The following is a 26,031-nucleotide window of genomic DNA, read 5'->3' as shown; positions in this document are numbered from 1 at the left end:
AGTTTAACCATTTGATATTGGATATAGATTTGTCCTTTACATATGCTTGTTTGGTATATCTTAATGAATAAATAAAATGAATGGGACACAATGAATATGGGTTTAGAAAGTGCCATTCTGAGAATGATTATAGAAATATTTCGGTTTGGCAGTGAGCCCCACAGGAGCAAGTGCAGAAGATGGAATTGGTAATGGCCATGATGAAGTGTTGTGTCCTCGTGTACTCCCTCAAGGTGTTGCTCCCTGGGGATCAGCGGAGTGATAATGTATTGAAGAATGAGGCCAGAATTAAACATATAAAAGTTTTTTTACTAATTGCAACGTAGAACTTTGAATACACAAATTACCAGCTGATTTCAAGCACAATTCTCTCTGGCACCAGTAAGTAACATTGAGGCAAGTCAGATGGCTGCACTTTAGCACTATGTAGTACTGGCCTTGTGGTAATCTGGTGATGGGTGTCTTTGCCATAGTCCATCACCTAACATTAGTGTAAATGCTGATGTAGTGGCTCACTATGCTGTCTTTCTTATCAAAGAACAACTTGAGAGCTTGATCAAATACATTTTTTTCTTGCCAACAATAGCCATCCATTCCTTACTGGAACAAACGGACAGTTAACACATATAAAATACATAATAATAATACAATACCAAACTATTTACAAAATTGTAGTACACCCAGGTCTTGGGTACACCAGTTTCCTTTTGGGAAACATGTATTTAAAGTTTTTTGGGTTTGGTTAAATCAATATTATTGCCCCAAAATAAGTCATTTTTATCATAGCATAATATTACAAGCAGCAGAGATGTCGCTGTTTTCTTGTCATCTCCTTTCTTACATCTGATAAGTTAATCTGGGTCAGCTGAACACCTTGCTCCGCTTGGTTGTTTTAGGCCTCTTTCACACAAATGTGTGTCCCCCGTGGCCGTGCTGCGAACCGAAAATTGCGGTCCGCATTGCACGGGCACCAACCGTGGGCCAGTCGCATGCAAATTGCGACTCCATTCACTTGAATGGGTTCCGCGATCCCTCCGTTCCTCAAAAAGATAGAACAAGTTCTATCTTTTTGTGGAACGGAAGAAAAGAACGGAACCCTACAGAAGCACTTCCGTTCCGTGGTTTCGTTCCGTTCCGGACCGCATCTCCCGATTTGCGGACCCATTCAAGTGAGTGCAGAATGCACATGGCCGGTGCCCCGTATATTGCGGACCCGCCGTGTGCGGGCCGCAATATTGCCACGGGGGACACACGGTCGTGTGAAACAAGCCTAAGAGAGAGATCATGACTGGTTAGCAGTCCTTTAAATATTTCTGCTTTCTGCACTAAAGGTGGTGTGTGTAGTTTAAGCTAATTTGGTTCTTATAGTCCTTCTAGCCCTTAACTTGCTTTCTAGTCTTGAAGTTTGATGTTTCCATGTGGAATCTGTCTGTTTGCTGATGCTGTGTTTGCTGAATTGTTGGTGTTTTTTATTTTTTTCTCTGGGTGCTAGAGCCTTCTTGCTATCTTGCTAGGGTCAGTATTGCAGATTAGGGTCAATTTCATCCAGTGTTTATTTCTGATTACTGTCATTCATTTGCTCCCAGTTTGTATACTATTAATTGACTATCTGACATATCCTGCATCCGTTTGTGCCGTCTCCCGTTTAGCATCATCATTTGGTTCTTGTCATCTATTGGTTAGTTTGACTTCTGTTTATTTGTTATCTACCAGTGTTGTTAAAGGGCTTATCCAAAGTCTAGCAAATGTTCCTGGCACCCACGTTGCTCCTGATCCCCGCACGGCCGCTGCTGCATCTCCTCATTGCATGAATCAAAACATCAGTCGACAGAGGGAGCAGCCAGTAGCAGGCCGCGACAGGGATGAGCCTCCCTAGCATCACTGGTGAAGCAAGGGGGGCTCTATAGTATTAATAAACATTTGGTCATTCAACCATTTTGCGTCTTTTTCTTGCAGTTTAAAACTTGACTTTTATTTTTTAGTACTTAAAAATCCAGCTTTTGCTGGCTTCTTATAACAGACACTGTACACTAAAACCTTCAGTAGGTATAGATCAGGCAGCTAGGAATACTGATTCCTTCAGGAGTTTATATACACTCGCTGTTTATCTTTATGCACAGCAATGTTTCAATCTTTAGACACTATTGTAGCAGGTCCAGCCTATGAGCGCTCAGGCTGGCCGTATATTGCTACATTTGGATTCTATTAGTACAGTGATGCACAACCTATGGCCAGCGGGCCAAACCGGCCCGCGAAGCTGTGTCATGCGGCTTGTGCGACTCCCTGGAAAAAGTCTAAGGCATACCAATACGCCTTAGACTTCCCCCCACATTCATCAGCGCAGTGATGCTGCCTGTGCCTGAAATAACCAATAGCAAAGCTCCTTACAGCAAGGAGCTTTGTTATTGGTTGGTATAAGCGCGCACCGGAGTGATAGAGGTCCTGCAGCATGGAAAGCCGGCAAGAGCTGAAAGGAGGAGGGGCAGGCTCCAGGGGTGGCTGTTGTAAGGAGAGCGGGGCGCGCTGCCCGATGACCTTGGTAAACATGACAGGGCCGCTGGAGAGGTAAGGAGCCGTGGACTCATGTGACTGGTCCCCGGAGACCCTGCTCCCCTTCCTCCTACCACCCCACTAGTGACCCTGCTCCCCCCTCCTCCTGTCACCCCACTAGTGACTCTGCTCTCCCCTCCTCCTGTCACCCCACTAGTGACCCTGCTTCCCCCTCCTCCTGTCACCCCACTAGTGACCTGCTTCCCCATCCTCCTTTCACCTCACTAGTGACCCTGCTTCCCCCTCCTCCTGTTACCTCACTAGTGACCCTGCTCCCCCCTCCTCCTGTCACCCCATTAGTGACCCTGCTCCCCCCTCCTCCTGTCACCCTAATAGTGACCCTGCTCCCCCCTCCTCCTGTCACCCCAATAGTGACTCTGCTCTCCCCTCCTCCTGTCACCCCACTAGTGACCCTGCTTCCCCCTCCTCCTGTCACCCCACTAGTGACCTGCTTCCCCATCCTCCTTTCACCTCACTAGTGACCCTGCTTCCCCCTCCTCCTGTCACCCCACTAGTGACCCTGCTCCCCCCTCCTCCTGTCACCCCATTAGTGACCCTGCTCCCCCCTCCTCCTGTCACCCCACTAGTGACCCTGCTGCTCCCTCCTTCTGTCACCCCACTAGTGACTCTTTTACCCCTCCTCCTATCACCCCACTAATGACCCTGCTTTACCCTCCTCCTGTCACCCTATTAGTAACATTGCTCCCCCCTCCTCCTGTCACCTTACTAGTGACCCTGCTCTACCCTCCTTCTGTCACCCCACTAGTGACTCTGATACCCCTCCTCCTATCACCCCACTAATGACCCTGCTTCCCCCTCCTCCTGTCACCCTATTAGTAACACTGCTCCCCCTCCTCCTGTCACCTTACTAGTGACCCTGTTGCTCCCTCCTTCTGTCACCCCACTAGTGACTCTGATACCCCTCCTCCTGTCTCCCCACTAGTGACCCTGCTCCCCCCTCCTCCTGTCACCCCATTAGTAACACTGCTCCCCCCTCCTCCTGTCTCCCCACTAGTGACCCTGCTCCCCTCCTCCTGTCACCCCATTAGTAACACTGCTCCCCCCTCCTCCTGTCACCCCACTAGTGACCCTGCTCCCCCCTCCTCCTGTCACCTCAATAGTGACCCTGCTTCCCCTTCTCCTGTCACCCCACTAGTGACCCTGCTCCCCCCTCCTTCTGCCACCCCACTAGTGACCCTGCTCCCCCCTCCTCCTGTCACCACACATGGAATAAGCTGAACAGACTCCACTGACTATGATGGGATCCGTTCAGTTTCCGTTTGGGATCCTGTCTTTTTACCGGACACAAAAGAGCTGCATACAAGGCTTTTTTGTCTGGTCTTTCGACAGAATCTGCAACAGAGGCTCCAAACGCAGATTTGAAGGCCTACGTATTATGTATTTTAGTAATGCTCACACGTGCCCCCTCACAGTGTTTGCATTTCTTTCTGGCAAAGCTACCTGGTTCTGGCCCGTGAAATTTATACCATGTCTAGTGCGGCCCTCAGACGAAAAATGGTTGGGCACCACTGTATTAGTAGTCATTCCTATCTACTTATATGCTGTCTGCTTTCTACTGAGCCTAAATTCACACACAAAAAAGCACCCTGCCCAGGGCCGTCTTTAATATTGATTGGACCCTGGGCAAAAATTTACTTGGGCCCCCTGGATCCCGCCTTCCCACACCCTAGCATGCAATCACGCCCTCCACCACAACACACACACAAAAATAAAAATCCACACACCTCGTAGAGTAGTGAACTACTACTGCAGTATTATTTATTTAGGGACTGTAAGGCCTCATGCACACGACTGTGCCGTTTTTTGCGGTCCGCAAACCTGCAAAAAACGGAAGCCGCCCGTGTGCCTTCTGCAATTTGCGTAACGGAACGGGCGTCCCATTGTAGACATGCCTATTCTTGTCCGCAAAACAGACAAGAATAGGACATGTTCTATTTTTTTGGCGGGGCCACGTAACGGAGCAACGGATGCGGACCCAAACAACGGCCGTGTGCATGAGGCCTAAGCACATGCAGTCTCAGGAGTGGTCCTCACCACACCCCTGCCTTGCAGCCTCACAGGAGTACAGGACCAGTATCTGTACACGTATGTATGGCATAATTGGGATGCACATCACACATGACATGACACAGGTCTTTACCAGGCTGCAGGCCAGCAGACACGTTATTATTGCCACATGTGTCACATGCCACTACTGACTGTACAGCCGTTCAGAGTTCAGACACTTCACAGTTCCACTTCCTTCAGAAAAGCGAGCCTGCCGTGCACTCCAGCGACTTACAGATAGAGGCAGTGGCGTTGCTATGGCTGGTGTCACCCTTTGCTCAGGGGGGCCCTCATGAATATAGTTTAACCGTTTATGTGCAAAAGAGAAAAAAAGAAGTCACTATGTCAGCTCCAAGAGTCTTGGTCTATGTGCAGATTGATATCTGATTGGAGCTGACTTCTTTTTTTCTCTTTTGCACATAAATGGTTAAACTATATTCCTTAGTGAAAATGACCAGTCCACACCATGAGGGCCCCCCTGAGCAAAGATTAGTAAATGTGGTCGCCCCAGGCCACAGTTCAGCAGACAGAGAGAACCCAACCCCTTATGTCTCCCGTCTCTATAATAATCCCCCACTAATGGGGTTATTTAAATTACTGATCGATTATTAGACGACAGACGAGAGAAATAAGGGATTCTCTCTGTCTGTCTGCTGAACTGTGGCCTGGGGGCCACCACTGGCCACATTTACTAATCTTTGCTCAGGGGGGCCCTCATGGTGTGGTGTGGAATGGTCATTTTTACTAAGGAATATAGTTTAACCGTTTATGTGAAAAAGAGAAAAAAAAAGAGGTCACTAAGTCAGCTCCAATCAGATATCTGCTCTGCACATAGACCCAGAGTCTTGGTCCATGTGCAGATATCTGATTGGAGCTGACTTCTTTTTTTCTCTTTTGCACATAAAGGGTTAAACTATATTCCTTAGTGAAAATGACACCATGAGGGCCCCCCTGAGCAAAGATTGGCCCCCAGGCCAGTTCAGCAGCAGACAGAACCCAACTCCTTATGTCTCCTGGGGCCGTCCGTCTCTATAATCCCCCACTAATTTATGAATGGATCTGGGGTGGTTAATTATTAATTTGGTGATCAGCCTGAGCGGTCTAAATTTCTAATGTAGAATTAATTCAATATATATGCGTGATTTTTGCTTTAAAGCCTTTACCTACCGAGTCCTCCCCTCCTGGCGCGGCAGTGGCAGGTCTGGTCTGGCCTGTAGGTAAGGTGAGTGAGTCACTGGTGCCTGGTCTGGTCACGTGAGGCCGTGACTCACCACCCAATCCCTTTAGCTCCGGACCGGAGGCGGAGACTTATTCCCTGCTGCTGGCTGCTCCGCCGTGGCTCCACTCTACTCGGCTGCGGTGAGTCACATCACACACCCCTTTTACCACGTGACGGCGGGGCGCCGACGTGCTTGCTAACTAAGCAGCGCAGCACAGTTGTAACTTGTTCTGAAGAGTGTCTGCTGCGCTGCTGCATAGTGAATCGGAGTCGGGCGTCGGGCCCCCAGGAGCAACTGGGCCCGGGGCAGCTGCCCCTTTTGCCCTGCGGCAAAGACGGCCCTGACCCTGCCTCCTGACATGTTTCGCTGGAAAACCAGCGTCTTCAGGGGAACATGCAGTGTTGCATGTATGTGTGTTGGGGGAGGGGACCAGCTTTTATTAGCTAGGTGGATGATGACATAATGGTTAAGTGAATCTTGCAGTTTCTTACTTTCTTTATCCCCCCCCCATTACTTTCTAATATCTGCATCTATTGGCTCACCTTTCCTCCGTGTCACTTTACGTCACGTCACTATAGCATCTCCCAGAGTCTCTCACTGGTTCGGGGAGTTTAAGCATGCACGTCAACTTAGCGGTATTTTCCTTCTTCAGTTCGCTGTGCGCATGTGGCAGGACTTAGTCTGCAATTGCTTTTTCTTATCTATGTAGATAGCAGGGACCTCCTCTCTTATGCTTATTTTCTTTGCCTACTAACTATGATGTTTTTAAATGTGGACTATATGATTAACCCTTTATTTTTTTTAGCAATGTTATGTTGGTGACCAATTATATCATCATTATATTGTTAGTTGGTGTATTGCCAGAATTCCTAAATTATTAATTACAAATTATATAATATATTTTAATCATATTATTAAGAATATTGACAATGCATAACATTTTCCTATTAATACTGTCCCATTCTGTTATGCTTAAGGTTTTTATTTTACTATGTTTATGATTATGTATGCACATATATAAAATAGAAGAAAAATAAAATAAAATAAGAGAAAAAGAAGGGGCGGTCCTTCACACTGCATTAGGCTTCAGAGTGAGGAGGCGTGTCTCTCAGTAATCCAATCTAATTGGCTGGCAGGAAGCTGCTGGCTACATCAAGTGTGTATGTGACCTGAGGGAATGCAGTTTTGGCCTCAGAACTGGCAGAGGAGCCATCTTGGGAAGATCCTCATAATGTAGTATTCAAAACAGCTGTAACTAAGGGGAAAACTCAAGGAAAACAGTGGTAAGTGAAGAAACTAAAGATTGCTTTTTTTAAATAGATTTTTTTTAATGAAAATATGACAGTTATCCTTTAAGTACTAAAAAATAAAAGTGAAGTTTTAAATGGCAGCACAAGAAAAAGACTCAAAATGGTTGAATGACCAAATGTTTATTGATACTATAGATGTAAATGTCTTAACTTATGCTGAAAGGTCGTATTTTTCTGTTTATTTAGCCAGGGAGGCTTTCCCCTATCGTGGCCTGCTATTGGGGGATCCTGATTAGTGTAAACCACTATGGCCTGTATAATACTGTAGGTTTACACTGTGCTATATTTTTGGATTATATTAGTGATAGCCGATTCCACATGTTCTCCCACTTTTTATTGTGGGTGTGTATCTATTTTAATATGTATTTTAAGTATGAACTAATAAATATGATAATATGTGTTATTCATTTGTACAGTGTTGTCCTTTTAGGTGGTAAAAAGTGCCTTTGTCTCATAGTCTGAAGTCAGGGTGGTCCAACAGTGCCAGACCTCCCTGACTGCTTCGTTGATGTTCTGGCAGAACACTTGTACTGTGCTTTGCTGGATCGGTGACAAAGGTGTGCGTCTGCATATTTCTCTCTCCCCCTGCCCAACTCTGATCTATGTGATCAGTACAGCAGGAGAGAAGGGTGAGCAATCATGTGCAGGACTGTGAAAAACATTGTCCTCTAAATACTGAAGGTCTCCAAGCTGCAAGGAATATAAATACAGCTCCATGCAACTTAAGGACCTTTGATGATGTCACCAGTATGAGTATCAGTGTACTTTGTGTGTGCACAACAGAACTGTATTTGTGTATAGCTGTGCTGTGTGTATACAGCAGGGCTGTGTGTTTATATAGGGGAACTGTGTGTACAGCAGAACTGTGTGTGCTGCATTCCTGCGTGTGCATAATGTGCGTACAGCACTGTTGTGTGTATAATATGTGTACTGCAGATATGTGTATGTATAATGTGCACTGCTGTGTGTGTATAATGTTCATACTGCAGAGTTGCATATCTATAATGTGTATAATGTGGAGCTGTGTGTGCATATTTGTATAATTGCATGATCATGGAGAGTAAAAAAGAAATACCTAAAAAATAAATTATGTAACAAAAGAAACATGGTAGGACACTATGTAGGCAGGAGACATATTTACTTGTATACATTCCAAGAGATGACAACATGCTCCATTGCTGTTTATTTCAATGGTCAGAAGATAAAACACTATGGTTAAAAGGAGCTGAACAATACTATTAACCTCCTCTATGCAAGACTACAAAGTTGTTGACCTTGGACGAAAGGCTGCCTGGGAACTTAAAGTGTCTCTGGAAAAAAATAAAATAAAGTGGCCCCATGTTGTAGATGGGTCCAAATTGACAGAAGGCAGGGTCAACACAATTTGATGGGGCCAGCACAAAATACCGCCCCAGCAGAGCAAATTACTACAGTGCAGCACAATATACTGCCCCACCAAAACCAAATACCACAGTGAATCTCAAAATAATGCCTCAGAAGAGCCAGATACCACAGTGCATCGCAAAATAATGCTCCATCAGCACAAAATACTTCTCAAGAATCTGCCCCTCTCTGATGGCCAGTGCCAGCTGCCACATTCCATCCTCCTACTCCAGTTGCCTCAGGATGGTAATACAGCTGAATTATGAGTCACCTGCAGTCACTGGCCAAGTACATAAGCGATTGATGCCCCCAAGTATTAATTAACTGTGGGAGCTTTAGACCATTACTACTCTTGCTGCTGCCGTGAGGAGGGCTCAGACGGCTCCTTCGTCACTGGCCCACCAGGAAATTTCCCTGTTGGTTCTATGGACAGTCCGCCCCTTGGTTTCGCCTCACCACTTCATTAAACCACCAAGGAAGGTTTAATAAAGTCGAATTTTTTTCTTCAATTTTCTGTTGTGTAAACCTGGGTCTTATAGTCGAAAAAATACGGTATGTGCCAAATTTAACATAGTGACTTAAATTGTATGATAAATTTGGAGCATTTTTAGATACTTTTGTCTAGCTACTGTATATACCACCTATTGGTTGGCTCACTTAGCGCATTGGTTGGCTTACTTTACTTAAGTCATGCCACCTTTCCAGTAAACCACATATTTTTCTTATAAGAAGCCATGCCCCATTGTCAAGTGAGGTGCAAACAGTATTCTAAAGCACTTAAATGTAAAGCATATCATGTGAACCAGAATTCTGGCTTAGTTTAAGTACCCTAAAAAAAACTAAAACGTTTTTTACTCTGAAAATGCCTTCTTCTTCTTTCTTTCCTTCTTCTTCCTTCTTCTTTCCTTCTTCTTCCTTCTTCTTCCTCCTTCTTTCTTCTTTTTTCTTCTTCTTCTTCTTCTTTATCAGACTCCATTGTGTAACAGCTTGAATTCGATTTTTTTGCTCCTATGATTGAACAGAAAAACAGAAAGTAATGGTTCACTGCTCGTTACAAAAGAAAAGTTAATCATTATTAACTAATTAATTACATAAACAGTATAAGATGCAGCATAATGAAATGTCACTTTGAGTTCTCATCATTCATCGTTTATCTCTTGTCACACTTGTTTAAAGTTCATCATTTAGAATGCCTGATTCTAACAGCAAATTTATTCCTAAAATGATGATCCAACACTAGAATTTACATGCCAAGCATCATGATAGCACTGCAAATATGCAGAGAACCACATTTAATGTACCTTTAGTTTTATCTTTAGTGAGCTATGATTAGAGTAGGGCCCATGTATAAGACTCGGGTGTTGTATGTCTTGGCAACTGTATCACCCTGCATGCTACCTGTGCCTTTCCATATGCAATGTCATATCGAGTAGAAAAACGCAATTAACCCCTTAATGACCGGGCCATTTTGCAACTTTGTGAGCAGGCTGATTTTTGCAAATCTGACATGTGTCACTTTATGTAGTAATAACTTTTGAATGCTTTTACTTAATCAAGCCATTCTGAGACTGTTTACTTGTGACACATTGTACTTCATGTTAGTGGTAAAATTGAGTCGATGTAAACCACCTTCACTTATAAATACATCAGAAATTTACAGAAAATTTGTAAAAAAAAATTTATTTTCTAAATTTTAATTTCTCTGCTTTTAAGGAAGATAGGGATAACTCAAAAAATAGTTATTACTTTTCATTCCCCATATCTACTTAATGCTGGCATCATTTTAAAAATGTAATTTAAATTTTTTTAGGACTTAGAATTTTAGAAGCAATTCTTAAATTTTTTAAGAAAATGTCCAAAATCCACTTTTTTAAGGACCAGTTCAGTTCTGAAGTCAATTTGTGGGGCTTACATAGTAGAAACTACCCATTAATGACCCCATTTTAGAAATTATACTCCTCAGATTATTCAAAACTTATTTTACTAACTTTTTTATCCGTTTAGGTGTTCCACAAGAATTAAAGGAAAATGGAGATGAAATTTCAAAATTTCACTTTTTTGGCAGATTTTCCATTTTAATCCTTTTTTTAATATATATTTTTTTTTGTAAGACATCGACGGTAAACAGCCAAACAAAACTCAATGTCTATCACCTTGATTCTGCAGTTTACAGAAACACCCCACATGTGGTCGTAAACTGCTATAAGCGCACACGGCAGGGCTCAGAGGGAAAGGTGCACCATATGGTTTTTTGGAGGCAGATTTTGCTGGTCTGGTTTTTAGACACCATGTCACATTTGAAGCCTGATGTACCCTATAGTAGAAACTACCAAAACATGACCCTAGTTTGGAAACTAAGGTCACAGTTCTATAAATACTATTTTGGGGTACGTATGATTTTTGATTGCTCTATATTATGCTTTTTGTGATACAAGGTAACCAAAAAATATCTGTTCTGGCGCAGTTTTTATTTTTTGTTTTTTACAATGTTCATCTGACAGGTTAGATCTTGTGATATTTTTTTGAAAAAAAATTATGCTTTTCTGTCTCCAATTTCTGAAAGTCATCTTTTTTTTTTTTCAAGCTGATCGTCTTGTGCGGGGGCTCATTTTTTTCCAGGAAGAGTTGACGTTTTTATTGGTATATTTTTGGGTACATATGATTTTTTGATCATTAAATATTACACTTAATGGGGCAAGATGACAAAAAAATTGGTTGTTTTGGCACAGTTTTTATATTATTGTTTTGACGACATTGACCCTAGGGGGTAGATCATGTGATATTGTAATAGGGCAGGTTGTTATGGATGCAGTGATGCCGAATGTGTCTCTATTTTTTGTTATTTATTTTAGTTTTACACAATGAGATCATTTTTTGAAAAAACTAAATCATGTTTTGTGTCTCCATTTTCAAAACCCATATTTTTTTTTTTTTGTCGGATTGTTTTAGGTAGGGTCTCATTTTTTTGCGGGATGAGGTGATGGTTTGATTGGTATAATTTTGGCGTACATATGACTTTTATGATCACTTTTGATACCATTTTTTGAGAAGTGAAGTGGGCAAAATTTAAATTCCATCATAGTTTTTCTTTTCTTTCTTTTTTTTTTTTTTTTATGGCATTCACCGTGAAGGAAAAGTAAAGTGGTTGTTTTAAAGATCAGGTCGTTACCAATGCGGTGATACCAAACAGGTGTAGTGTATTTTATAAAAAAAAAAAATTCATTTTTAAGGCTACTTTCACACTAGCGTTCAGAGCGGGTCCGTCTGGTGTCTGCACAGACGGATCCACTCCTATAATGCAGACGTTTGGATCCGTTCAGAACGGATCCGTCTGCATTATAGTTTAGAAAAAATTCTAAGTGTGAAAGTTGTTCAGACGGATCCGTCCAGACTTTACATTGAAAGTCAATGGGGGACGGATCTGTTTGAAAATTGAGCCATATTGTGTCAACTTCAAACGGATTCGTCCCCATTGACTTACATTGTAAGTCTGGACGGATCCGTTTGCCTCCGCATGGCCAGGCGGACACCCGAACGCTGCAAGCAGCGTTCGGGTGTCCGCTTGCTGAGCGGAGCGGAGGCTGTACGCTGCCAGACTGATGCATTCTGAGCGGATCCGCATCCACTCAGAATGCATTGGGGCAGTACGGATGCGTTCGGGGCCGTTTGTGAGGGCCTTCAAACGGAGCTCAGAAGCGGAGCCCCGAACGCTAGTGTGAAAGTAGCCTAACCAATTATAAATGTGCGAATATGGGAAAAAGTTTGATTTTTCTTTATTTTATTTTTTTCTTTACACTCTTTAATTTACTTTTTACAGGTTATTGATCCAGGGAGTTATTCTGAAAATTGCCCCTGATTGGCTGACCAGACTGAATGTCAGCCTCTGAGCCAATCAGGGCAAGCCCTCCCCACCACTTTCCCCCAATATCTTGTGACCATCCTTGTTCTTCTTCCCTTGTGTTTTTTTCCGCTAACATGAACAGTAAAATGGCAACGGGCAGCGTTTTTACATGATTCATACCAAGTGAGTCATAAAAGCTTTGGATTCATTTGGCGGATAAATTTATGTAAAGTGTGAAACAAATCCTGTTCTATTAGAATTTTGCTCATCTCTACTGCACATCATTTAGCCTGTTGCATTGATGCAGTGTAATAACATCTTCCTCTTACATTCAGTTGGTTGGGAGCGGGAACTTTGAAGAGGATGCAGATCTCTCATGATCATCAACCAGCTGATTGGCGGGGGTCCTGGGTGTCAGACCCCTACTGATCTGATATTGATAACCTATCCTGAGAATTGGTAATCAATATCCTGACAATGCACAACCCCTTTAAGTTTTGTGAAAATTTTACATCTGATTTATGTAACAGATGCAAAATACTCAAACAAATACAGAATTTCAGGTCACCCTTACATGCCACGGCCGTGCACAGAAACTCCAGACCAGGGAACAATCCAGCCAAAGTGCAAAAATTCCAGCAATCAGGCCACTGTTAAAATTCCAGTGTTTATTGCATCATCTTAAAATCCATTAGCTGACCAGAGAGCAAAACAGTCTACGCGTTTCGACATAAAGTCTTAATACTGACCATGCAATCTGAAGTTCTGAGTTTTTATTAGGTTAAAAGGGTAAATCTCTTTAAAGGGAATCTGTCACCACAATCTTGGACTATTATCTGCAATAATACATAAGTAATAGTGCTCTATAATGCAAAACACAAAGGTCACTGATCATACTGTATATTCCAGCTGGAGTCGAAAAGTAAGAACGTCAGATTCTCTCTGGTGTGCCATTTTTCTATTTACACAGTACGGTCCAGGGAATTTCACTGCAATCAACAAATGGCCAAAATATAATCTATTCTAAACAAGAGAATACAGAGAACAGGCCGCTGACATAGTGAAATACCAAAAGGACATGCACTCCATGCAAGATATTTATTGTGCTTACAAGCTAAAGAATGACATAAAGTATATAACATGAGCCAGTACCACATGCCTGACTTGAGGTTCACATTTGCTTCTTCCAGAGCATGTTTATACCTTCTGGAGGCATACATACTGTATGTGTGGGGACAGTTATTAACAGCTACAGTGAGGAACAGAATTATTTGAACACCCTGAAATTTTGCAAGTTCTCCCACATGGAGGGGTCTGAAATTCACATTGTAGGTGCATTCCCACTCTGAGAGACAGAGTTGAGAAACAAAAACAGGAAATCACATTGTATGATTGTTAAAGAATTTATTTTTCTTGCACTGCTGAACATAAGTATTTGAACACCTGAGAAACAGCAAGAATTCTGGCTCTCAAAGACGTGTTACTGTGCCTTTAAAAAGTCCACCTCTACACCACTCATTAATCTAACTTAGTAGCACCTGTCTAAGCTCTTTAAAGACACCTGTCCACCCCACAGTCAGTCAGACGCCAATTACTACCATGGGCAAGACCAAAGAGCTGTCAAAAGATACCAGAGACAAAATTGTGGACCTCCACAAGGCTGGAAAGGGCTACGGGGCAATTGCCAAGCAGCTTGGTGAAAATAGATCAACTGTTGGAGCAATTGTTAGAAAATTGAAGAGGCTAAAGACGACTGTCAGTCTCCCTTGGACTGGGGCTCCATGCAAGATCTCACCTCGTAGAGTATCACTGAAGATAAGAAAGGTGAGGAATCAGCCCAGAACTACAAGGGAGGAGCTGGTCAATGACATGAAGAGAGTTAGGACCACAGTTTCAAAGTCGGTAGAACACTACGCCGTCATGGTTTCAAATCATGCATTGCACGGAAGGTTCCCCTGCTCCAGTCATCACATGTCCAGGCCCGTCTGATGTTTGCCAATGACCATCTGGATGATCCAGAGGAGGCATGGGAGAAAGTCATGTGGTCAGATGAGACCAAAGTAGAACGTTTTGGTCTAAACTTCCCTCGCTGTGTTTGGAGGAAAAAGAAGGATGAGTTGCATTCCAAGAACACTATCCCTACTGTGAAGCATGGGAGTGGTAACATCATGCTTTGGGGGTGCTTTCCTGCAAAGTGGACAGGACGACTGCACTGTATTAAGGAGAGGATGAATGGGGCCATTTATTGTGAGATTTTGAGCAACAATCTCCTTCCCTAAGTCAGAGCAGTGAAGATGGGTTGTGGCTGAGTCTTCCAACATGACAACAACCCAAAGCACACAGCCAGGATAACTAAGGAGTGGCTCCGTAACAAGCATATCAAGGTTCTGGAGTGGCCTAGACCTAAATCCAATAGAGCATCTTTGGAGGGAGGTGAAACTCCGTGTTGCTCAGCGACAGCCCCGAAACCTGCCAGATCTAGAGGAGATCTGTGTGGAGGAGTGGGCCAAAATCCCTGTTGAAGTGTGTGTAAACCTAATCAAGAACTACAGGAAACGTTTGACCTCTGTAATTGCAAACAAAGGCTTCTGTACTAAATATTAACACTTATTTTCTCAGGTGTCTAAATACATATGTTCAGCAATGCAAGACAAATAAATTCTTTAAAAATCATACAATATGATTTCCTGATTTATTTATTTTTATTCTGTCTCTCAGAGTGGGAATGCACCTACAATGTGAATTTCAGACCCCTCCATGATTTCTAAGTGGCAGAACTTGCAAAATTGCAGGGTGTTAAAATACTTCTGCTCCTCACTGTATATGCCACAATAGTGGCATATATAAGTTGCAGATTTTGCTGCACACCGTTTTGCGTTAAAATCAGTGACTTCTCCCCACTCACGCCACTTTTCCAAAGTGGCGAGAAAAGGGGGGTGGTGTGGGTGAGGAAGCAGGTAGGCCAGCAAACTGGCTCATTTATAATTTTTCATGCCAGTTTTTGGCATGGAAAATGGCTTAAATCTATGCCAGCAAGGGAGCTGGTATAGGTTTAAAGGGGTGGACTCACTTCAGCAAATTACATTTATCATGTAGAGAAAGTTAATACAAGGCACTTACTAATGTATTGTAATTGTCCATATTGTCTCCTTTGCTGGTTGGATTAATTTTTCCATCACATTATACACTGTTTATTTCCATGGTTACGACCTTCATCATTGGTGGCCATGGTTGCACAATATAGGAAAAAGCACTGGCCTCTCTGGTGGCCGAGACCGTGGGAGTGCACGAAGTCCAGCACTTTTTTCTATATTGTGCAAGCACAGCCACTGTGTCACGGGTAGAGTCACGGGAATCAAGATAGAGCGGAGGTGCACCCCCTGAGCTGCCACCCGGTCCCCTGCCCCTGCCTACTTGCACCACCCACCCTAGGTGAGGGAGTGCAACTGGGCGACAGTCCCTAACCTACTAAGTGCAAGCAGAGAGAAAGAGACAGCAGGGAAGAGGACAGCTACTGAGAAGTAACAATAAGCGGACAAGAGGTAGAACAAAAACTCAAGTCCAGGAGATCATGTCAGAACAAGGGAAGAGGCAAAGACAAATCCGTAAACAAGCCGAGGTCAAAATCTGAGAGGTAGTGTCAAGGTACAGGCAGAAGAGGTGTCAAGAGGCAGATCGAGGTTTAATTCCAGAGGTAGCTTAATAACAATAAAGTACACAGCCTATAGGACAAAAATCACAGGCAACCTGTAGCCAGCAGGCCGCCTGTATTTATAGTGGGGAGTGTGGATTATGTGACGTGGCCAGCGTCACATGACCGACAGACAGACAAGTCGAGCACCGAGTGATCAGCTCGGTGCTCAAGGCAGACCTAGGAGCAGGGAGCCTTCCAGCTAGCAAAGCCGCCCTGGGAAGGAGGCCAAACACAGATCCTCGCTCCCGAAGCTAAGCAGCAGGTCTGCGGTTGATGGGAGACCGAGTGCGCCTTCGGCGCCCCGTTACAGTACCCCCCCTTTTACGAGGGGCCACTGGACCCAAGCATTGTGGACGAGGTTTCTCAGGGTGTTCCCGGTGAAATTTAGTAATTAACCTGGAAGCATGCATCCTAGACATAGGTATCCAGGACCTCTCCTCAGGTACAAAACCTTTCCAGTGGACCAGGTATTGAAAGGAATTTCTAATCTTTCTGACATCTATTATTTTAGAAATAATGAATTCCTCCTGACCCTCACCCTTTTTAACCGGAACCACTGGTGACACATATTTCTTAAGTAACGACTTATGGAACACATCATGTATAAGGAGGGAGTCGGGTAGCTTAAGTCTAAAAGATACTGGGTTAATAAGCTCAATAATATTGTATGGTCCAATGAAACGCGGCGAGAATTTCTTAGAACATTGTTTCAAAGCAAGATTTTTAGTCGACAACCACACCTTATCATCGAGTACAAAATTCTCTTCTTATTGGCATGTTTACACTGGGTTTCCTGGGCCTTTTCCAGGTTCGATTGAACCTGTGCCCAGACTGTGCACAGTCTAGAGGTAACAGAATCTGCCTGCGGGTTGAGTGAGGATACAGAGGGATTAGAACTAAAGTGAGGATGTAAACCACTGTTACAAAAAAAAAGTAGACACCCCGTGGAAGAATAAACCCGATTGTTGATGGCGAATTCTGCCAACGGGAGGTATCTCACCCATAGGAGTTGATTATGCGATACATAGCACCTTAGAAAAAGCTCCACTGCCTGATTTAACCGTTTTGTCTGCCCATTGGTCTGTGGATGGAAAGCAGACGAAAAGGACAAAGAGATGTCGCATCTTCTACAAAAAGCCCTCCAAAAGCTAGAAACAAACTGAACGCCTCTATCAGAGACGATATTCTCAGGGACACCATGCAGACGTACCACATGTTCAATGAACAAGGATGCTAAGGTCTTTGCATCAGGGAGCTTACTTAAAGGAACAAAGTGCACCATCTTGCTAAAACGGTCAACCACTACCCACACCACTGACTTCCCCTCAGAGAGGGGCAGATCAGAAATAAAATCCATGGAGATGTGAGACCATGGCTTACAGGGAATGGGTAGTGGTTGTAGTTCACCAGCGGGATGTGTTCTTGGGGTCTTAGACCGGGCACAAATATCGCAAGCTAAAACATAAGACCGTACATCTTTAGACAAAGTGGGCCACCAGAAAGATCTCAGCAGCAATTCATTAGTGGCAGCAATACCTGGATGACCATAGAGCACGAACTCATGACATTCACCCAATAATTGAACACAAAATCATTCAGGAACAAACAACTTATCTGCCGGTGTTTGTGGAGGAGCAAGTTGCTGAGCCTGTTGAATCTCAGAGGAAAGATCCGCAGAAACTGCTGCCACAAAGATGTTTGTTGGCAAGAGGGGTTCCGGGGGAATATCAGGAGGTTTGACGGCATTAAAACTCCGGGACAAGGCATCTGCCTTAACATTTTTACTTCCTGGTCTGAAAGTAAAAGAAAAGTTAAAACGAGTAAAAAACAGGGCCCATCTGGCTTGTCTAGGATTAAGGCGTTTGGCCGCCTCAAAAAACACTAAGTTCTTATGATCAGTGAGAACAGTAATACGGTGTCTAGCCCTTTCTAAAAAATGCCTCCACTCCTCAAATGCCCATTTAATTGCCAGTAACTCACAGTTTTCAATATCGTAATTTCTCTCCGAAGGAGAGAACTTGCGAGAGAAGAAGGCCTTAATTTAGTGAGGTTAGAGGACCCCTGTGAAAGGACGGCCCCCACACCATCCTCTGAGGCATCAACCTCCACCACAAAAGGTTCCTCGGTATCGGGCTGAACCAAGACTGGAGCCATTTGGAAACAATTTTTTAGGGTATCAAAGGCTCGACAGGCCTCCAATGACCAGTTAACCAGATCCGAACCTTTTTTAGTTACATCCGTGAGGGGTTTGGCAATAACAGAAAAATTCTTTATGAGTTTATGGTAAAAATTGGTGAATCCTAAAAAACGTTGGAGTGCTTTTAAGGAGGATGGTCTTACCCAGTCTTGGATAGCCTGAACCTTACTGGGATCCATTTTAAATGAATGAGGAGTAAGAATATAGCCAAGATAGGGAATCTCTTGAACTCCAAATACACATTGCTCAAATTTAACAGACAAATGGTTCTCCCTGAGGATTTCAAGAACCAGTCTGATGTGAGACACATGAGAATCCCAGTCAGGATATCATCGAGATAAACAATCATAACTTTGCCAATAAGTTCTCTAAAAATATCATTCATGGAATTCTTAAACACAGCTGGGGCATTGCAAAGACCGAATGGCATAGCCAGATACTCAAAGTGTCCCTCTGGAGTATTAAAAGCAGTTTTCCACTCATCTCCCTCCTTAATGCGAACTAGGTTATAAGCTCCTCTCAAATCAAATTTAGAAAACCAAGAAGCACCCAAAATCTGGTTAAACAAATCAGGAATCAACAGGATGGAATACTGATTCCTAATGGTAATTTTATTCAAATTTCTGTAGTCAATGCAGGGCCTGAGACCACCGTCTTTCTTTTTAACGAAAAAGAATCCTGCTCCCAGGGGAGAGGTGGAGGGCCTAATATGTCCCTTCTTGAGACTCCCTTGGATGTAGTCTTTCATGGACTTGCGCTCAGGACCGGACAGAATTTAAATCCGTCCTTTAGGAAATTTGGACTCAGGTATCAAGTCAATAACACAGTCATAAGACTTATGGGGAGGGAGAGTATCTGTCTCAGTGGTGGAAAAAACATCTGAATTATCAGCAATAAAATTAGGAATATCTGATGAGACCCCAGCTTGAACTACGGTTAAGCAAGAATTACAGTTAGGCCCCATCTCTCTAATGCGCCCGAACTCCAATTAATGACCGGATTGTGTTGCTGAAGCCAGGGCATACCAAGGACTACCTGAACTGGAAGATTCTCTAAAACAAAGAAGGAACATTTCTCAGAGTGGCAGATCCCTACAGATAGGGTAACCTCCGGAGTACGGAGTTTTACTGTGCCCCCTAGCAGGGGGGTAGAATCGATGACGACAACCTGGATCGGGGTGGGTAATTCTAGTATCGGAATTCCCATCTGATCAACGAATTTGTAATCAATAAAACTAAAAGCTGACCATGAATCCACAAAGGCATTTCCTGACCCCTTTAAGACCCCAAAGGCAATAGAAACCGGCAGCAATAGTTTACTTATTACCACCTCCGGGAGTACCTTGTCCTTGAATCCCTCAGACTTGGATGATTTTCCAGAAGGCGGAGCATTAGGACACTGACGGATCCGGTGTTCGGGATCCCCACAATAAAAAGAAGAGCCGCGACGACGGCGTTGTTCTCTTCGCGTCAAAGCTCGTCCGAGTGGGCTTCCCTCCTGGGTTCAAGGGGGGGAGTCTTAGGTTGAAGAAGGGTATGAGGAGAAAACAAATGCTCCCGCTGTCTCTCTCTGATCCGTCTATCTAGTCTGATGGCTAGCGTCATGGTCTCCTCTAAAGAGTCAGGACAGGGATAACAAACCAACATATCCTTTAACTTTTCAGTCAAGCCTGCCCTAAATTGACATTTGAGCGTTCCAGCCCGAAGGAACGCACCACTTGCGAAACTGCATACAATAATCCTCCACGGGACGATTTCCCTGAGTGAGGGCCTTAAGGTTGGAATCTGCCACAGAGGCTCGGTCAGGTTCATCATAAAGAACCCCTAACCCCTGGAAAAAGAGGTTCACAGAGCTAAGACCATGGGAATCTGGTGGTAAAGAAATGGCCCATTCCTGGGGGTCCCCTTGAAGCAAGGAAATGATAATACCAACCCTCTATGGGTCAGGGCCAGAGGAGTGGGGTCGTAGTCTAAAATAAAGTTAACAGCTTTCCTTGAAAGCTAAAAAACTTTGGCGTTCACCCGGAAACCGATCGGGCAATTTAATCTGAGGTTCCACCTGGACAGTGGCGGGAGCAAGAATAGGGGGAGTTCGGACGGTCTCCTGAATTTGTAGTCTCTCCCCAAGTTCCTGTACCATTTGAGCAAGACCCTGCACATGTTCGGTGAGGCTCTGTATAGGGTCCATGCTGAATTTTGGCCTGTGATTCTGTCACGGGTAGAGTCACGGGAATCAAGATAGAGCGGAGGTGCACCCCCTGAGCTGCCACCCGGTCCCCTGTCCCTGCCTACTTGCACCACCCGTCCTAGGTGACGGAACGCAACTGAGCGACAGTCCCTAACCTACTAAGTGCAAGCAGAGAGAAAGTGACAGCAGGGAAGAGGACAGCCACTGAGAAGTAACAATAAGCGGACAAGAGGTAGAACAAAAACGGAAGGCGAGGCGGGTCAACTAGCCGAGGTCAGTCCAGGAGGTCACGTCAGAACAAGGGAAGAGGCAAAGACAAATCCGTAAACAAGCCGAGGTCAAAATCTGAGAGGTAGCGTCAAGGTACAGGGAGCAGGCAGAAGAGGTGTCAAGAGACAGATCGAGGTTCAATTCCAGAGGTAGCTTAATAACAATAAAGTACACAGCCTATAGGACGAAAATCACAGGCAACCTGTAGCCAGCAGGCCGCCTGTAATTATAGTGGGAAGTGAGGGTCATGTGACGTGGCCAGCGTCACATGACCGACAGACAGACAAGTCGAGCACCGAGTGATCAGCTCGGCGCTCAAGGCAGACCTAGGAGCAGGGAGCCTCCCAGCTAGCAAAGCCACCCTGGGAACGAGGCCAAACACAGATCCTCGCTCCCAAAGCTAAGCAGCAGGTCTGCGGCTGATGGGAGACCGAGTGATGGTTGTAACCATGGAAACTAGAAGTGCATAATGTGTTGAAAAAAATCTAGCCAGCAAAGGAAATAATATGGACAATCATAATACATTAGTAAGTGTTTTGTATTAATTTTGTCTACACGATAAATGACATTTGCTGAAGTGAGACAACCCCTTTAAGTCTGTCGCACAGTCTGCTAGAGGAAGTGCCAACCTTATGTAGAGTTTTGTGCTTCTACATAACTTTGGTTCTTCCTCCAGCAGAGGGACTTAAGACCAGCATGCTGGTTTTAATAACTGTCCCCCATAGTTTCCAGAATAGATGTTTGCAACTCACATTAAGAGTTAAAAAGTAAAAACAAAACAAAAAAACAAAACAGATAAATACAAATAAAACATGCTTTAAAAACCTCATATAGTTCAGATATTGCATCCACCCCGTTAAATAATTAAAAAGACTCATAAAATAGCTCCATAAAGCAATTTTATCACCTGACTTTACTCTCCAATAGAAAAGAGGGAATCATACAAGACCATAAATGGATAACAACGTACATAGATCTTTTATTTAGATATTTGCCCAGAACAATAAAGAGGCATCCATAAATAAATTTATATTAATAATGAATGTGCTATCATCTAATCCAAAAATGCATCAAAACCTAAATTCTGAACTTTTGGCAATAATGTACCAATATTACAAATCCAGAATAATTCTCTTTGATTGGCTGGACCACTTCATGTTTTGTTTTATAAAGCAGAGCACACCTATTATGAATTATAAACGTACCTTTGAGACTTGACCTATCTCTTTTGGTGTTACTGTGCTCAATGTGAACAGTCCCTGAGATCGAGTTCTTCTTGCAATAAGTAGTACTGCAGATAAGGAATCCAGATTTATTTTCCTGCTGCCCCACAGTCAGCATTTAAAGATGCACCGAAATACACTGTCGGGATTGCTGCACGTGCACATAGGAGTCGCTTCGATGCTGTTAGTCTGGCACAACAGTACTGACAATGTACTTTAGCACAGTTTTGAGTGCTGCCAGCAAGGGAACGGGGAAATTGAAAAAAAAAAAAAATGGCGATCTGGACTCCTCATGTGCATGTCCAAGATCATGGCAACAGTTTTTCTTTAAAACAGATTTTTTTTTTGTTGCTGTATTGTGTAGTTTTTTTTAAATGTTATTTTTATAATGCGAACATACAGAGACCATGAAAAGCACACTATAATCCTAATGACATGTCTATATTCATATAAGAATTAAATAATATATGTAGAATTAGTCTGTCACTGTACAATTAGTAGAGGAAATGCATACACCATTCAATGGTTTTGATCCAGAAATGAGCAATTGTGTTCAAACCTGCGGGGAATTAGACTTCTGTTTTACTGCCAGATATTAAAGAGTGAACCAGAGTTTTCCTATTGTCATTTGCTGAAGTGTGACTTTTATGTTTTGGCTTCTAGGACTAGAGGAACACAGTGGTGGAGATAAATGTCTTCTTTAAAATGAATAATCATTGCAGGAGGGAAAGCCTTAGGCAAGTCTTTTCCATTGTAGTGCAAAATAAAAAGGCTCGACATAGAGTTTTTTTTTAGCATAGTACAATCAGCCACAGTAAATTGCTGGGACTATAGTACTATTCTGAAAACCAGTTCTGATAGTCTCATTGAGCAAAGAGTTTTGAGATTTGCCATTAAAGAAGTTGGTTTAATACAATAAGAGGATGGGAAATCTGCTAGATTAAACTGCCATGAGTGTACTGTACAGGTTAAGACTGGCAGGAAGAAAATAGACCAAGACTGTAGGAGATGAAGTAGGCTTGAGGCAGAAAATGAACTTGAATGAACTGAACATAATTTATTCAACGGAAATGTGCTGTATTAAGGACTTGAAGTTCACCCTCTAAAGGCACATATTTTCTTTTATTTTCCAACTCAGTATACTAATATATACTATATGTAATATATAAAGCTGAGTATATGTGTGTATGTATGTCCGCTAAGGGAATCCGCACCATCACATTTACAATCACAAAATTTGGCACACAGGAGTGTTTTCAACTCTATATATAAACAATAATGGAACTATCTACAACTACCTGAGGTCGTGTCTTTGCGTTAAGAAGTATCGAAAAATGGTGGACCACAATTACTCCACACCCCTGTATTGTTAACAAGATTGAGTACTCTGGAGGTCACTGTTAAAGGGGCGGGTGATCTGGAGGTAACTGTTAAGGGGCAGAGGATTGTTAACGTCACTATAAAAGGGGCATCTGCTGTGGAGCCCACTGTTAAGGGGGTGGGTAATTGTGGAAATCACTGTTTGGGAGACGGGTTTCTGTGGAGGTCACTAATAAAGGGGTGGCCTCTGTGGAGGTCACTGTTAAAGGGGAGGGTGCTGTGGATATTACTGTTAAAGGGGCGGGCACTGTGGGGGTCACTGTTAAGGGAGGAGGAGCTGGGAGGCCACTATTTAAGGGGCAGCGGAGTACTGTATGGGCCACTGTTAAGGCAGTGGGGTACTGTGAGGTCACTGTTAAGGGAGCAGGGTATAGTGGAGGTCACTATTAAGGAGCAAGGTACTGTTGCATTCACTGTTAAAGGGGAAGTCGCTGTGGAGGTCTCTATTAAGGGGTCCGGGAATGGTGGAGGTCACAGTTAAGGGGACTGTAACCTATGGTCAGTGTTAAGGGGCGTGTGGTGTAGAGGTCACTGTTAAGGGCTGGGCACCTGTGGAGGTTTCTGTCAAGGGGGTGGGGTGCCATGGAACTCACTGTTAAAAGGGCAGGCTGCTGTGAAGGTCAAAGTTAAAGGAGGCGGGTCACTGTGGGGGGTCAATGTTAGTGGATGGGGAGCTGTGGAGGTCACTGTTAAGAGGGCATGGTAGTGTAGATGTCACGGTTATAGGGAATACTGTCAATATCTTTTAACGACACACACAAACATTAAATGAAATATAAAAGATTAAATTTTTTTTTACTTTGGGAGTTCATTACCATTACTATCTGTGCTGCCATTTTTTCTTATTTTTATATATATATATATATATATATATATATATATATATGAGATGAGATGAGCGAATCAAAGCTGACAAAATTTTGATTTGCAATAAATGAGAATTTCTGCGCGTTTTGTGGTTTCCTAAAATGGCGGCTACACGTGTGAGGACTGAGGACATGGGGCAAGGAACTCTGGGAAGGCGGGATCACCCAGATTGACATGCCTGCATGTAGCCAATCAGCAGCCAGCCAGCCCTGTGATGTCACAGCCCTATAATTACGGCAGCCATTTTAGATTCTGCCATTTTCCAGTGTTCAGAGTGCAGGGACAGACATGTGAAGGCGCTAGGGAAAGCAATTGGAAAAACCTCATTGTGGAAAAAAAAAGACAGAAAAAACTATTTATAAGTGCAGGGAAAGGATAGGGAGGAATCATTTCACAGCATCTTAGTGCAAGGAAGAGACGTCAGAAGGCGCTAGGGACATTGATAGGAAAGCAATTTACTAGTGCAGGGAAAGATTATTTGGGGATCCAAATAGCCATTAGACAGCTCTGTCATTCGATTGCAAGTGCTATGTTGAAAAGCCTTTAGTAGCTTATATCTTAGTATCTTTAGTATCTTTTATCAGTACTACAAGAAAAATATATACGCATTTCACTTCTGCACTTATTTCTGGTGAAAGCGTATAGGGGCGTATTTTAGTAAAATAAAAATATATATATATATACACACTGCACTGCACTGCACTGCACTGTTGCAGTTATTTCTTGTGAAAGCGTATAGGGGCGTTTTTCAGTACTACAAAAAAAAAATATTCTCAGTGCATTTCTGCAGTTAATTCTGGTTAAAGCGTATAGGGGAGTATTACAGTAAAAAAAAGAAAGATATATGCACACTGCACTGTTGCAGTTATTTCTGGTGAAAGCGTATAGGGGCGTATTTCAGTACTTCAAGGAAAATATATTCTCAGTGCATTTCTGCAGTTAATTCTGGTGAAAGCGTATGGGGCCTATTTCAGTCCAACAAGAAAAATATATTCTCAGTAGGGTTGAGCGAACCCGAACTGTAAAGTTGGGGTTCGTACCAAACTTTACGATTTTTTTACCCTGGACCCGAACCTGAACATTTTAATAAAAGTTTGGGTTCGAGTTCGGCGATTTAATGGCGGCACTTTTTGAAAGGCTGCAGGGCAGCCAATTAACAAGCGTTTAACTCGTGTGCCCTTAGAAGCCATCACAGCCATGCCTACTAATGGCATGGCTGTTATTGGCCAGTGCAGCATGTGACCCAGCCTCTATATAAGCTGTAGTCATGTAGCGCCACACGTCACTCAGCTGTTACTAATGTAGGGAGAGGATGCTGCTGCTGTGAGGGAGAGAATAGGAAAAAATCTGATATCAGAACTTGCGATTGACAGCGATTTTTTTTTTGTGGGTGCAATGCAACATTTTTGTACCCTGCCCTGTGCCCAGTGACACAGAAAAATAAGTTTTATCCGTCTGTTAGTTAGGTGGGCGTCGGCAGCCATTTTAAGCAAGTTCAGTGCACCAGCACTGCATATGTGCCAGGGACAATAATTTAATCCTGTTCTTTTAGTTCAGTGGGCAACATATACCCATTTTTTAAGTGTACCTTCACTGCATATGTGCCAGGGAAAGGGAAAATAATATAGGTAATCCGTCTTTGAGTTCAGGGACCCAGGGGATGACATATTCACATTTTTTCCTGTAAAGTACTCCTGTGCTGCATATGTGATTGTAATCAATTCAGTAAATTCATCTGTTAGATTCTGGGGGGACAAATTAAAATTTTTTTTGCTAAAAAGTACATTTGCGCCCTGCACTGCATTTGTGATAGTGAAATATAATCAGTTAAATCCATCTCTT

At 43.2% G+C, this 26,031-nt stretch overlaps 1 protein-coding gene across 2 annotated transcripts in view; it reads left to right on the top strand.

The window, feature by feature from the left end:
* Positions 1-26,031, top strand: part of SYNDIG1 (synapse differentiation inducing 1) — a 462,378-nt gene that overhangs the window by 167,362 nt on the left and 268,985 nt on the right. The window lies entirely within an intron of this gene.

This window comes from Bufo bufo, chromosome 4 (genome assembly GCF_905171765.1).
Source record: "Bufo bufo chromosome 4, aBufBuf1.1, whole genome shotgun sequence".
Taxonomy (NCBI): Eukaryota; Metazoa; Chordata; class Amphibia; order Anura; family Bufonidae; genus Bufo; species Bufo bufo.
Note: the sequence above shows the minus strand (reverse complement) of the source record. Positions and strands in the feature narration are given on the sequence as shown.